Source organism: Eublepharis macularius, chromosome 1 (genome assembly GCF_028583425.1).
Source record: "Eublepharis macularius isolate TG4126 chromosome 1, MPM_Emac_v1.0, whole genome shotgun sequence".
NCBI classification, from domain to species: Eukaryota; Metazoa; Chordata; class Lepidosauria; order Squamata; family Eublepharidae; genus Eublepharis; species Eublepharis macularius.
The window spans coordinates 231,351,887-231,367,148 of NC_072790.1; the positions used below are offsets into that span (position 1 = coordinate 231,351,887).

The 15,262-nt window shown below is 42.8% G+C and overlaps 1 protein-coding gene across 6 annotated transcripts in view; it reads right to left on the reverse strand.

Annotated features, from left to right (window-relative positions):
* MEF2D (myocyte enhancer factor 2D) overlaps positions 1-15,262 on the reverse strand; it is a 172,993-nt gene that overhangs the window by 150,726 nt on the left and 7,005 nt on the right. The gene's annotated exons all lie outside the window — the stretch shown is intronic.

Sequence of the window (15,262 nt, forward strand, 5' to 3'; positions counted from 1 at the left end):
ACAGGCAGTCAGAAGAGATTAGCAAAATTTCCATAACATGGAAATCTACTGGAAAGGTTAGATTATCCTGCTGTTTCCTGAAGGGGAAAAAAAATCCACTATAAAAACAATAATAATATTAATAAATTTTCCCTCCCATTTTATTTCCCTCGGGGCCAAATATAAACACAAGTGAAGTTACAGGGAATAAAGTCAACAGACTTGGGTGCTTGCCATCCACAACAGCCGCTCTGGGGGCGTGGAGCAAAAAAAAAAGTGTTTATTTTGGGGAACTGAGCAGTCCATAAAACAGAGAGGCAACCACAACATGTTGCTGGTATTCTGGTCAATGCCATGCATTTTTCCAACACAAAAACCATACTTTTGTGCAGGGCTTTTTTTCTGGAAAAAGAGGTGGTGGAACTCAGTGGGTTGCCCTCGGAGAAAATGGTCACATGGCTGGTGGCCCCGCCCCCTGATCTCCAGACAGAGGGGAGTTTAGATTGCCCTCCACGCCACCGAACTCCCGCGCCGCCAAACTCCCCTCTGTCTGGAGATCAGGGGGCGGGGCCACCAGCCATGTGACCATTTTCAAGAGGTTCCGGAACTCCGTTCCACCACATTCCAGCTGAAAAAAAGCCCTGCTTTTGTGGGAGGGTCAGTACAAGTATATTCCAAGTCCCCTATTTAACCTTCGTCTCCTGCCCCACCCCACCCCCATTTTGTTTGCTGGCACACCAACACATTCACAGGTATAGTTGCATCCCTCACCCCCCAGCACTTGGATCAAAACGTTGCCTGCCCCTGTGCTTTCCCTTGCAAAGAGGAAAAAAAATGTTATTGGGAAGGGGGAAAGGGATACAAAAATCAGAGCACATCAGTATAGGTGATGTGTGCAGAATAATTACATCTGCATAAACTTAATTTAATTACCCTGCCTGTAATCCTTCTAAAGGAACAGAGAAAAAAGGAAGCAAAACTCAGGCTGGCCCTACCATAAGGTAAATCAAGGCAGGTACCTGGGAGGAGGAGGGCAGAGTTTAAAATAATAACAACCACACTTATATACCGCTCTTCTAGAGAAATTAGTGCCCCACTCAATGTGGTGAACCAAGTCAGTGTTATTATTATCCCCACAACACAGCTGGGGCTGAGAGGAGTGACTTATCCAAGGTCACCTGCTGAGCTCATGGCAGTAGTGGGATTCAAACCTGCAAACTGCTGATTCACATCCCAACCACTTAACCACTATGCTACAGTAGCTAGGCAGTAGTAATAAAAACCCATTTGAATCATTTTGTGCCTCAACCTTCCAAATGTCCTGGGCAAGCTCTAAGGGCAACTGTTTTTTAAACTTGAAAAAACCCACTTCTGATTGTCATACTTTACCCCAAGGATATTGAAGGGGATTTGTTCTTTTATATATAGACCCCGGTGTGTGAAATGATACTATTTTCATTGCCTTCTTTGCTTTTGCAAAGCGCTGTGTTAGGAATCTGAGGCCCATTCTTCCCTCTTCACACTTTCACTGCCAGATGACCCAATAAAAAGCAAAATCCCATGATTTGTCTGGATTTTTTTTTTTTAAAAAAAAGAGTTGCCATGGGAACTGTGAGGATGCTAAGAAATCAGCCTCTGAAATTCTAGCGCTTGAAGATGATGGAAAGGGGAAGACAGTAAAATGAGAGGGGGGTTGTGGGTGGAAATCAGATAATTTTACTTAAATTACCAACGCCTCAAAAAGGAAGGAAACTGCTATTGCAATTTCTAAAAGAGAGAAATTGGCAAAAAAAAGAAAAGGAGAGGGGTACTCCTTCTGCCTTCTTTTCCCAGCCTCTCTGTATTGTTGATGGAAAAAAGAAAGTCATTCTTCCGCATCTCTGAAGCAAGCAAAGCCCTCTACGGCTGAACAATCACCAGCCTCGATTTCCCTGGGATTCTAATTCTAGGCTCCAAATAGCTATTGGAGGGATGACCTTACCCAAGGTCATCTATGGCTTCCTCTCTGCCTCAGTTTACAAGCTCACCAGATACATTGTCATTGTGGCCCTAAACTTCTCTCCTTCCTCAATTGCTCCTAGGTCTATGACTACAACACTTAAGTAAGTCAAAAAGCACTCCCCATTACTGATGATCTTCGACTTAAAGGGTGCCTTCAAGCAGGCATAAAACCCTAGGGCATTCCAGACTAAGCAGAGTTGGCACAAGCTTTAAAGAGGTCGAGCTTCTCTTGGAGCGCTCTGTATCTTAAGGCAGGGTGTTTGGCTCAAGCAACAGGAATATTTGCCATCCTTGGAGTGGCCAAATCTGCTGAGTGGGAAAGCCCCGGTCCCATGCACCCGAATCGTCCAGGTCTGAGACCTAAAAATATCCCGCACCAGAGAAGTTCCCACAGAGTCCCACAAAAGCTTCATAAGACAGACACATACCTCTGTCCTCCCAGAAGTTCATTCCCAAGAGAATTGTTTGCAACTGGTAAGGAATAAGTTTGTTAACTAATTAAAGGTTCCAGAAACCACAAAGTGCCTATCTCGAAAGCAGGCCTCTGACAAATCAGTCTCTTTAGCAGCTCTGATCAAGTCAATCACTTTTGATAACAGAGAAGCAAGAGAATTATCTTCCCTCAGAAGAGTCTGTCAGGGGTGTCTTAATGAGAGCCACTCTTCCGGGCTTGCTTTCATCCAATTTGGAAGCATGCTCAGCACAAGGATTCGTACAGAAACAGAGAAGGCTGTCACTGTCTCCCTGAATAATTTACCTTTCTGGCCGTAACTCCTCCCATTCACTCTTGAATGGGGACATGCAACCAAATGATCTAATAACTCCAGTGCATAAAGACTGTTTCTGAAAAACAGGAGATTGGGTGTTACATCTCTTCAGGGCTTTTTTTCTGGGAAAAGAGGTGGTGGAACTCAGAGGGTTGCCCTCAGAGAAAATCATCACCTGGCTGGTGGCCCCGCCCCCTGATCTCTAGACAGAGGGGAGTGTAGATTGCCCTCCGCGCCGCTTTGGCGCAGAGGGCCATCTAAACTCCCCTCTGTCTGGAGATCAGGGGGCGGGGCCACCAGTCATGTGACCATTTTCAAGAGGTTCCGGAACTCCGTTCCACCGCGTTCCTGCTGAAAAAAGCCCTGCATCTCTTCATGATCCTTGCTTCCTCCATACATTTATGCTCAGGAACTCACACAGAAACTCATGGGATAGTCTGAAGGAAGGCAGTTCGTATGTACTCCAAAAATGAAAAGCTTTTCAGTTATGAAGTACCCTCTCAATTTCAGTTCAAAACCAAAAATGTCGTATTAACTGAAGCTGCCTCAAACATCTGCAAAGCAGCCTCTCCTCTCTCCTTTGTGGACTGGGCCCAAATCATCCTGGTGCGAAGCATGGGAGCGCTCCTAAGGCAGCACAATGACATCATTTCCTGGAAGTAGGTTTGCCAAGTCCAGGTTGGGAAATTCCTGGAGATTTAGGGGGTAAAGCCTGGAGAGGGGCCTCAGAATGATATAATACCGTAGAGTCCACCCTGAAAAGCAGTCATTTTTGCCAGGGGAACTGATCTCTGTCACCTGGAGATCAGTTGTAATTCCAGATCTTCAGCTACTACCTGGAGGCTGGCAACCCTACCCGGAAGTGACATCATTGTACAGACCCAGGAGTATGCGCACTTTGCCCACGAAGAAAAGACAGGTGAGTGCCGGGTCCCTCCCCTCGCCAGGAAGGTTAAGGGGACCTGGCCACCCTAATCCCCAGTGCCCCTTACCATACCCTATAAAAAGCATTCTTCAGAACAGCAATTAGTACAACCCATTAAGGGAAATAATAAAATTCAAGACAGTAACAATTAATTGCACATTTATTCAAAATCCAATTTAAACTTTTTTGTTTCATTAATTCAACAAAACTGATGAACATTATCCAGGGATACCAGCTTTGGTAGTATATTGGTCTGACTAGAGCTCTGGTGATAGGCTTACTAAAATTCCCGATAGTTTCCACCAGATTTCACCACCATACAGAGGCAGAAACTTGGTGTTTCATTCTAGGTTCAAGCTTGGTCAATCATAAATAACTGAACAACAGACTCAGAGGGGCCAACCTCCAGTGCCCCCCCGCCAACCCCTTGCCTGTTAATGCCCCCCTAGGGAATCCAACCGCTACCCAGGGGGGTGGTACCACCCACTCTGGGAACCATTGGTTTAAGTCCTTCACATGCATTATCTTTCCAGTCCTTACTACAATCCTGGAAAGTACGTCAGAATCATTATCCCCAAACTGCAAAAAGAAAAAGAGAGACTGGCGTAAGGCTTCTATCCATCTCAACTTGCCTTTTCAAGAGAGGCCTTGCTCCGTATCCCATCATTGTCAGACGTTTGGTAGGGATGGTGCCTTCTCAATAATGGTACCCAACCTCTGGACCTCCTTGCCCCAGGAGATTCAGCTGGTTCCCTCCTCACAAGCCTCCAGGTGCCAGGTGCTATTTCAGCATATTTCTTTTTTTCAGTTTCTGGGTTTTGTTTACATTTAATTTAATAAAATAATAAAATAAATTTGGACTGGAAGACTTTCTGATTCATGGTACAGTCTCTTAGCCATGGCATTATAAGCAGTGCATGCACTCCTCCCCTTTTGAAATCACAAAAAGACCTTGCAGGATGTCACACCTACACCCAGTGACTCAGCAACACCAGTTCTTTATGCACTAAAAGTTAGTGGCCTCCCCCTTGTCCTTCCTATCAGCTTGCAGCGTCTGCTTTTCCCAACAGTTTGATTGTGCCAAATTCATCCCACTGCATTATGTAGGCCTCTCCATTTATGCCTTTTTAAAAAATAAATAAATAAAAGGGAACCATTACAAACCAAGGTGCCCCAAATCAAATTTTAACAAGAATACAGATGGTTGCAGATTCACTTACATGTGCAGATCGAACCAAAACAATATGAATGTTTACTCTTCTTTTAAATAAAAATGGAAGGGGCAAGTTTCCAGCAGAAGAAGAGGTCACGGTTCTCAGAGACTGAATGTGCTGGCAGCCTCCTGCCAATCCCCCCTCCCCTTTTTGGGCAGCCTGGGAATTTTCAGAGGGCCTCGTCTGGTAATGTAAATTCGTGACTGAATGCATCAAAATTTCCAGTCAACCCGAGGTCTGCAAGAAGCAGTTATTATGGATATGATATGCAGACCTTCATGAGAGAACCTTCTTACGCCACGGCCTAGCAATCCCAAGAGACTGTCAGCCAGCAAAATGGGCACCAGTTCAGAATTTCCAGAAGTTTGCTGTGTTCAGTGGGCACATCAAAACACAACCATTTGTCATATAACTGCCAACAACCCCACTTCTGTCGTATCTTCTGAGGTGGCTCTGATAGGGTACCAACCATGTGAGGTTCTGCGGATTATAGGCCTCATGGATCAGTGGCAGATTACTTTCTGTGAATGCAATAGGTCCTGGGTTCAATCCCTGCCTTCTCTAGTTTTTTTGGGCGGGGGGAATAAAAACTAACAGTTGATGTGAAAGAACTTTTCCTGCCTCAGTGAAACACTGCCGGTCAAAATAAACTATATAAGCCTGGATGTACAAATGGTTTAACTTGCTATAAGACAGTTTATTGATGAACATAGGAGGGTTTTAATTCCCAGGCACATGGGGCCCCTGATTCCAACTGGAACCACATGAGAAGAGGGGCCTTCAGTCGTCCCTCTGTGCCATTTCTCAACCTGAAAGAGTCCAAGTTTAATTTCCCATTGGGAAAACCTACATGTAGCTGATCAACAAGATTTAGTCCCATAGCACCTTAGAGACCAACTAGATTTCCAGGGTATGAGTTTTTGAGAGTCAGCGCTCCCTTCAAGCTCATACCCTGAAAATATGAATCTTGCTCTATGTAGCTAATGAGTACAGGTAAAGTTCCCCAATGGGCAAACAGGGACTTTTGGGGGCCATTTCAGGTCTAGAAACTGGTATGAAGAATGGAAGCATAAGCCCACTTTCCCAATACACTGGGTCCTGATCTGAATTAGGTTCCCATGCTCCTGGGAATGTAAGTCACAACACAGACCTTCCAGCATTCATCTACCTGATGGGACACAGGACAGACCCCAAAACTATCATGCAGTTAGGGCTTTTGCCGCAAAGCTTATCAGGGGCCAGTCATTTTCTTCTCTGTATAACTTACTTCACAGGGTTGATGTGAAGATAAAATGGGAAGGAGGGGAAAAAACACATTTACTATCTGGAGCTCCTGGAAAGAAGGAGTTTTTAAAAAAAAATCTAATCATAAATTAATACATTGATTCTGGTGCTAGAGTTAAGCAAGAGTGTTCTCTCCTACTGAAAATTGAAAGTGCTAAACTTTGTGCACAATTCTTTTTATTATTTGTAAGCCACTCAGAGCATTTAATCAGGAAGTCGGATATAAAGTTAAGAAATAAAAATGATAATGAACAGGTGTATTGTCGAAGGCTTTCACGGCCGGAGAACGATGGTTGTTGTGGGTTTTCCGGGCTGTATTGCCGTGGTCTTGCCATTGTAGTTCCTGATGTTTCGCCAGCAGCTGTGGCTGGCGTCTTCAGAGGTGTAGCACCAAAAGACAGATCTCTCAGTGTCAGGGGGAATAAACCAGTGTCATTACCTGACACTGAGAGATCTCTGTCTTTTGGTGCTACACCTCTGAAGACGCCAGCCACAGCTGCTGGCGAAACGTCAGGAACTACAATGCCAAGACCACGGCAATACAGCCCGGAAAACCCACAACAACCATAATGAACAGGATTTGGCCTGGATAGATTTTAGCTTTCTTTTCAGCGTCTCCAACTCAAAAATAAAATCTCAAGGGGAAAGGATAGAATCAGAGCAAAAATGCCATCTCCTGCTTGGCTTGAGAACTTTGGTCTTTGTTCAGCCCCTCGTGGATCAGGATTCACTCAGGTTCATGCACAAATAATCAAGTGTACACCACTACAATCTGCTGCTACTCTACCATACTCCACCATGGCCTTCTAGGCATCATCCTTTATCATCCAGGCTCTTCCCTTAATGGGAGTCTCTAGCACTCTGAACTCTAGGACCATATTCTTCACCCCATGGGCTGAGATCTTCAGGTGGATCAGAGAGCCTCCCCACACCTGCTGTACCTCTAACCCCTACAGAGCTGCCATTTTTCTTGATGCCTGTTGAAGGGCCTGCTGCTAGTGTGGATGCGTAGACACCAAGGTTGTTATACCTTCGATCTCTTTTTGCATGCCCAGTGAGAGACCAACTTGACAGCGAGGCACAGTTACTCAGTGGTGGACAGGACTCCTCAATGACTCTGTCCTCTGGCTTATTTCTCACCACAGTACCCTTCCTGGTGCTCAGTTTGTGTTTCCTGTCTCTGTCCCTCTTGATCTGCTGCCCATGTTTGTGGCTTCAACACCAAGTCTGGTTCCCCCTGCCATGTGGCTCTGATGAACATGTGACAGGAAGCAATGGACAACGTGCTTTGGGATTGGAGAGGGTGAAAAACAGTGCTCCAGAGAAATCCATGTACTGGCAGCAGCGCCAGTGAGGAGTCTGCTCAGATCCAAAGTACCAGTCTCATCTTACCGATGACTATCACACAAGGCCCCTCCTGGCTTAGTCCCTTCTGCGCATAAAGCACTTTCATCTCACCACAAGGGCTTACGTCTCACTGAGAGCGGAACTACAAGTGACAAAAGGCACAGGTTGGACCCTTGTCAGCTTCCCTCTTGATGGGAAATGTAGGCGTCCTGGTCTTGCAGCTTGGCTCTCTGACTGCTGTCCAATGGACTTTTCAACTGTCACTTGTCCAACATTCCGCCAAGCTGCCTACATTTCCCATCAAAACTTGAGGGAAGCTGACAAGGGTCCAATCTGTGCCTTTTGTCACTTGTAGTTCTGCTCTGAGTCAATCAACGTTTGTCTTGACTGTACTACTTCAGAATGCAGGTTTGTGTGGTTGGTTGCTCTATGTAAAATAAAAATCCCCACACATAGAAAACTAACATGTCAGGGAGAAAACTCTACTAGAAACTTCTTCCCGGTGCTTTATTTTACTCAAATGTTTTGAGGCCACCCTTCCAAAGCTCAAGAATGCTTACAAAAATATAACCCAGTCATTCAAAAGCATAGGCACAACCACACGCTAATAATACACAGCCTTCTTCAATAATGATAGCACTTAATGCCTAGTCTTCTCTGTGTGGGGCATTGTTTGTACATAAGATTATACAAACAAGCAAGCCCCCACCTGCATTCTGGTACAGTCCTGACACCAGTTGTCTACCTCAGCAAGAATCAGCATTAAGTTACTTCTGAAACTGACAGAGAGGGGAAGGCATTCAGAGTTGCCTTGCCTACGCAGAAGACATGGGAGGGAATTAAAAAAAAACTGTACAAATTCTAGAATGCCATACTAACCACATTTGCCACACAGAATACCACAACCCATAAAGGACCGGAGATTAATCTCAACCAAAGAGAGGCCTAGAATTTTTTTTAAAAAATTACTTCCTTTATACCCCACTTTTCTCCCCAATGGAGACCCACAGTGGCTTACATCATTCTCCTTTCCTCCATTTTTTCCTCACCACAACCCTGTGAGGTAGGTTAGGCTGAAAATGCGTGACTGGCCCAAGGTCACCCAGCAAGCTTCCATGGCAGAGCATGGAATCGAACCTGGATTGCTCAGATTCTAGTCGATCAATTTAGCCACTATACTAGACTGGCTCTCTACTGGATTGTTGACTTCAACTCTTCCTAGCGCTGGTTCTTATATTTACCACGCCTGTCAGAAATCCCAGGATTTGAGGACACAATCATGAGATTTTGAGCTTCATTGCCTTTGACTTGCCGCCGCCGTTCCTTCCTCACCCTCTCCAGTAATGCAGACTACCGATAAAATGTGATTGTCAGAGGGGCAAGAAGGAGCACCAGAAACTGCAAGAAGATCCAGATTCCAAGCCTACATTTTTCTGTGCCAGCAAGTCTTCTTTGTGGCAGTCCCAAATTTAGCAGTATCATAAACTGGGCCATAATTTCAAAGGGGAAGTAGTGCCAAAACATAGCCCACAAAGGAACTGTTTGCACAGGTCGGTAGCCTTGGCTCAATTATAATTCATTCTAGGACTCCAATCTACCGTGACTGTTTGCGGCCACATCATTCCCAATGTTCCCAAGGTAAGGGGGAGGGATGGAGACTGAAAAACATTTTAGGGGAACACATTGTTTCACTTTGAACTCTCCTTATCACTTGACAGAGGAAATCCAATTTTCCTCTTCCTGACATCACCCTCGAGCAGGAGTAACCAGTATAATAAGAAAAGGATAAACAGGTCCCAGACATTTTCCAAGAAATTGGAAGGTGGAGTTTTGTTTCTTAAATTGAGGCCAGATCTTGAGTCAGGCAAGCTATACACATGCAGAAGAATAACTAGAGCAGAGAATACCTTAAACTAGCCTTCTTGGTCAAAATCATTCAAACAAACACATACTGTAAGCATAGAACTTAATGTGCTAAGCTTCAGCCTCAGAATTTTGGCATTCAACACAAAGACAGCCTTTGAGCACATACTTCCATGATTTTACCTACTCATACCTATCTTCATAACTGTAAGGACTAGAAACATGTTTTTTGCTGCTCAAAGGCCCAATAACTCAGGTTTCCCTGCAAACATCTTCCTTTAACTTTTCCCACCTACCATCCTGCATCCTTTCAGATGTTTCAATCAGTAAAGAGGAAGAAGTGATAAAAATGTGGAATTTGCTGCCAAAAGATATAGCAATAGCCACAGGCATAAACAACTTTAAATGGAGATGAGACAGATTTATGGAGCATAGGTTTATCAAGGAGTACTAGCCATGGAAACTAAAGGGACTCTCCACATTCCGAGGCAGTAAATCTCTGAATAGTAGTGCCAAGAAGCAACATCAGGGGAAAGCCTCAGCCTCTATCCCCTTTGTTGGCCCTCCAGAGTAACTGATTGGCCACTGTGTGAGACAAGACGCTGGGCAAAATCACGGAGAATTGGTCTACCAATGGAAAGCTAAATGGAACTTCCGCATTCAGAGGCAGTACACCTCTGGACAGCAAGTAAGGGGGACAAAACAATTCATTCCTTGCTTGGGGGCTTTCCAGGGGTGTATTCTGGCTGCTATTGGAAAGAGGATGCTGATCCAACAGGACATATTTAGATTTCTTCCACAAGAATGTGCTATAAGCATTATAGATAAACTATCTATAATTGATAATCTATAACAGATAATCTATAATAGATAATGCTTATATTATGTACAGAAGCAGTATATCTCCAACCAGCCTCCGCTTCTAGCAATTTCACAGAGAAGGCATCACTCACTGTGGCACACATGGGAGCTTTTGGGAGGCAAATGGCTGTCCCCTGCGGGAAACGGCATGTTGGGACAGAAGGACCTTTGGACGGATCCAGCATGGCTCTTTTTGTGTTGGTTTTTTTCCTGTTTGAGATCTTCTGTACAGCTCCATATATATGAAAAATGCTGCATGCTTATTATTTTAATTATTAATCCTCCAAAGACAGAATTGCGATCAGAAAATTTACCTCAGAACGCCTCTCTCATGATTTTGGAAAGCTCCCTTTAATTCTGTTTTGCTTGATTTTTGGCTTAGGTGGCCTCACAAAGCAGCTCCTCAGCTCCTTGTGGTCAGGGAGCATTTTCACAGCTTATAAAAAGGGGTTAAATTAATGATTAGGAGGCACTTTATTAAAATGGCCAAGCCATTGCTGAAAGGTCACTCATAACTGCTGGTGTTCTTATAATAACTATCCATTCAGACTGATGCTTAGATCCAAAACACCCTTTATTAACCCCCTTTCCAAGATAGTTATATAATGCACGCTTATAATAAAAGGTTGACAGGCATCCTTTTATAGCTACCATCGCCTCAAAGGGCCCCATTCTCCACGTAAACACAACAGAAAGGCGCAGCATAAAATTGGCCTCAGAAGTTGATTTATAAAGAGATCAGGCTGCCTTGAAAAAGGCAACCACTATTGTCTGCTAACACAGGATTGCTGTTTGAACCAAATGTCCCAGTTTTTTTTCGGATTCTGGGTAAGCCAGAGAAGATCCCACATTCTATTTATTTTTTATTGAAACATTTTTACCCCACCTTTCCTTGTAGTTCCTTGTAGCTTAAAAACATTTACAGTTAAAACCAAAATAAAATAATTTCCAAATCTCTTAAAAGATGCTTGCCTATTTCCCTTTTTAAGCCCATTTTTAGCCCTTATAGATTCCGAGATGTAAAATTGCACTCTGCCCAGCCGTTTAAGTACAAAGTTTGCCAAATTCAACCTGCCACTGTTATAGCCAATGAGGGACACCCCCAGCTATGATTGACACACCAATTACATTTCTTCCTGACTTACTTTGCTGTTATCTGAGAAGAATGATCTTGATGATAGTTACTAGGAATGGACCAAAAAAAAAACTTGATAGAAATGCAACAATTCTGTATGTGATTTGCATATTTAGCATGAAGCGAAAATACAGACCTCTTGGATTAAGGTAACTAGAATATGGCAAATATCTGATATTAGAAGGCCTGCTAAACAGTTTAAAGGCTTAACTACTCACACAAGAACCAAGCGTGGCTCAACAGACAAACATCGAAGCTGGTCTGAAATCCTATCTCAGACAAATAGTCATTGGACAAACCACTGTCTTTTAGCTTCAGTGTCTCATCTATAAAATGGGAATATTATTCATGATGACCTACCTTGCAAAGGATGCTGGAAAACTGAATGACATAAGGTTTGTAAATCATTCTGAATGCTAGAAGTGTTGTGTAATGACTAGATCCATTAATCTGAGTAGTTAAGTTGTTAATATGTTAATTTGAGCAATTAAAGCTCTTTGTGTTGAAAATTCTGTGTTCCAGCAAAGAAACCCAACAGTCTTGCTACACTTCCTTGCCATGCCATAGTTTAAAAGCAAAGATAGTGCTTGGTTTTCTTGGCTTAAGGATATACTAAAGAAAATTAACTTATTATATATTACCAACTGTTCAAAATTAATTTCTTCAGCTGCAACACTGTCCAATGCACGGTGCCTTAGTGGTCATACACATACGTTGAAATGCATGTACACTTGAGAGAAGATGCATCTTGCTCTCTTCCACCTCTTCTTTGGAGACTTCTAAAACCGCAGGAGTTGGTAGGCAGTACGTTCAGGACAGTCCAAAGAAAGTATTTCTCCATACAACATGTTATCTTATGGAATTCACTGCCACAAGATATAGCTAACAGATCAGATGGCTTTTTAAAGGATTAGAGTCGGCAACTCACAGAGGATTAAAAACCCCAGAGAAATATAGTAAAAAACATTACACCTCACGCTTCCAACAAAGAGTTTAGGGCAGTATACATAATTCTCTCATTCCACATTTTACCCTCACTACAACCCTGTGAGGTGGGTTAGGCTGAAAAAGAGTGTGTGCCTCAAAATATCCCAGTAAGATTCATTGCTGAGCAGAGAATTTGAACCTGGGCCTCTCCAGTCCTACTCGAACCACACCACCACTTTTTTATGCTAAATATAATAAATAAACAGCAAATTCAGGACAATGGTTTTTCCAGAGACAGAACCCAAAGAGGGCAGGAAAGTAGTATACTTCTGAGAAATGAGGATGAATTACACATGTAGTATATGGAAACTTCACTGCTATTTATTTAACAAAATCTATATCCTGCCTTTCTGCCCTCACATGGGCCACCAAAGCAGTTAACAAATTAAAACATACATAATAAAATCACATTTTAAAACCGTTAAAAACCAAAAACAACACATCATTAAAACCATTAAAACCAGCTAAAAACATTCAAAGACATAAAAACAAAGTTTAAAACAATTAAAACCTTAAACCATTGGTCAGGATTCAGGAAGCAAGAATCACAGAGGGAACACCAAACAGCTTTAAGCTAACAGCATACTCAAAAGATAAATAGCAATTGTAATTTTTTTTTAAATCTAAAGGAAGTAAGACAGCACCGTTATCTTGTTTTTAAATCCACAATATTTTAACTTCTCAAGCTGCATCCTGATTTGTTTTTATAATGTGGCTGATTTCGCCAGAACTACTTACAGATTTTTTTAAAAGTCTCTACCAAAGAATTCTCAACAATGTTACAGGCCAATGTTATTAGATGCAGAATAGTGGACTGGGCCAGAGGAGGGCTGAGTTCGAATCTCCTCTCATCCATAAAACTCACTGGCCCAGCTGAGACATCAGCTAACTGCAGTTTGGAAACCAAACCATGGTTTAAGCTTCCAAATAGACAGAGAAACCCTGACTTTAAGCCTCTTGCCTGCTTTTATTTTCCATCCTCTCAGCTTCTCAAATTCATTCCTGAGGTGAATTTGTTGGAAGATAGCAGTGTCTAGTACATAAAGAAGATGATCTTGCAGTGGGCATCAAATTCTAGATAGGACTGTAAGGGGAGTAACTTTCTCTCTTAAGGACCTTTTCCCCTTGTCTGTCTGCAGAATGCTAATCTCAGGCTACACGCTCACTTGCATGCTCTCTCTCAAACTAGCTAAGCCGCTAGGGCTTATCTCTCCACTTTCCTATCCATTTTTGTCACTTCTAATAATAAAGCTTTTGTTAATTTTAAATCAGTTCAGTGTTCTGACTGCCGCAAATATATATATGTATATTTTATTTATTGTTGTGACCCACTCTGAGCCCACTAGCGAGGAGGGCGAGGTATTAATAATAATAATAATAATAATAATAATAATAATAATAATTTACAAACACACTTCAGAACCTGGCTTTCAGATCAGTCACAAGCCACTAAGAGGCAACACCAGGGAAGGTTTGGCCCCTGTGCCCTGCTTAATGGCTTTCCAAGGCAATCGGGTGGCCACAGTATGAAACAGAATACTGGACTAAATGGGCCACTGCTTTGATCCAGCAGGGCCCTTCTTATGTTGGACTATGACCAGAGAGGCCCTAGTTCAAAACCACACTATTCCACGAGCAAGTCACTTTTTCTGAGCCTAACCTGCCTCACAGGGTTGTTGTGAAGATAAAACTGGGGGAGGATCACATTCGCTGCCCCCTAAACTACTTAGAGAAAGGGCCAGATTTTTAAAAATCCAAGGGGAAAAAAATGAAATACCCTATTTCAGCACCTTTTAACCAACCTATAATGACACCTCGTAGCCTTGCATGATTTTCTTTTAAAAAATTAAAAGACTACGTTTTGTTCTCTTGCACATAAACCAGGATTTTAAAAGAACAAATCACAGTTTGCTACTTCCTCCAATGCATACTATGGCTTGCTTGGGATATGAAAGTTTTCATTCTGGTAGTGCATAAGAACTTTTAAGGATAACTCCATTACTGATTACATCTGAATGCAGCCACTGCCTCTCAGTCTAACCTATATTAGAGGGCTGATGCAAAAATAATCCACAAACATTAACCTGGATTTTTTTTGGTAGAGGGGCAAAGAGACGAACAAGCTATGACACCTAGGCTATCACCTCCTAGCTCTTGCCAAGGATGTAGCCTCAAAACTGCTTCATTTATTTTCGTTATTCCCAGTGAGATCCTCAATTGGGGCATACTCACAGGCCTTTCACCAACAAACCTTGTTGCAGCCCCCACCCAATGTTCAAATAGGAATTCCGTTCAGGGCACCACTGCACCAGAAAGTGAGACTCCAAAAAACGTTCAATAAAAGCAGTCAGATGGATGTCTTCACAACAGAACTTCCCATTGTGCCAAACCGAGTGAGCTTCAACGTATATTTTACAACAAATTCTTTGATGCTGACAATAAAGCAGTGGGGAAAGGAAACAGGAAGAAGAGCAAAAGAAAATGAGAGGAAGCAAAAACTCAGGGTTAAAGAGACGGAGATAGGCAGGCAGTTGTATCTGGCCAATAGAAGGAACGATGGAGAGATAAAGACAACAGATTTGACAACCAAGACAAAAAAGACAGACAGCAACAGATCTCAGTGGGAAACCCAAATGCTCCAGATTTATAGTTAAACTAAGTTTATGCTTTAAAAACCACATTTTCAGGTAAAGTGTCCCTTGTATAAACAAGATAAGCACCATCTCGGGAACAGAGGAGATGGCCAAAAACAGTTTACCTGCCTTCAGGAGAAATGGATTGCTTGCTTGTAAGAGTGAGCACAGGGCCAATGTGTTCTCAGGTTTTGTTTATGCCCCTTCCTTCACCAAGGATTTTGCCAATAGGGAATAATGGAACACTGAAGGGAGAGGCCCAAATT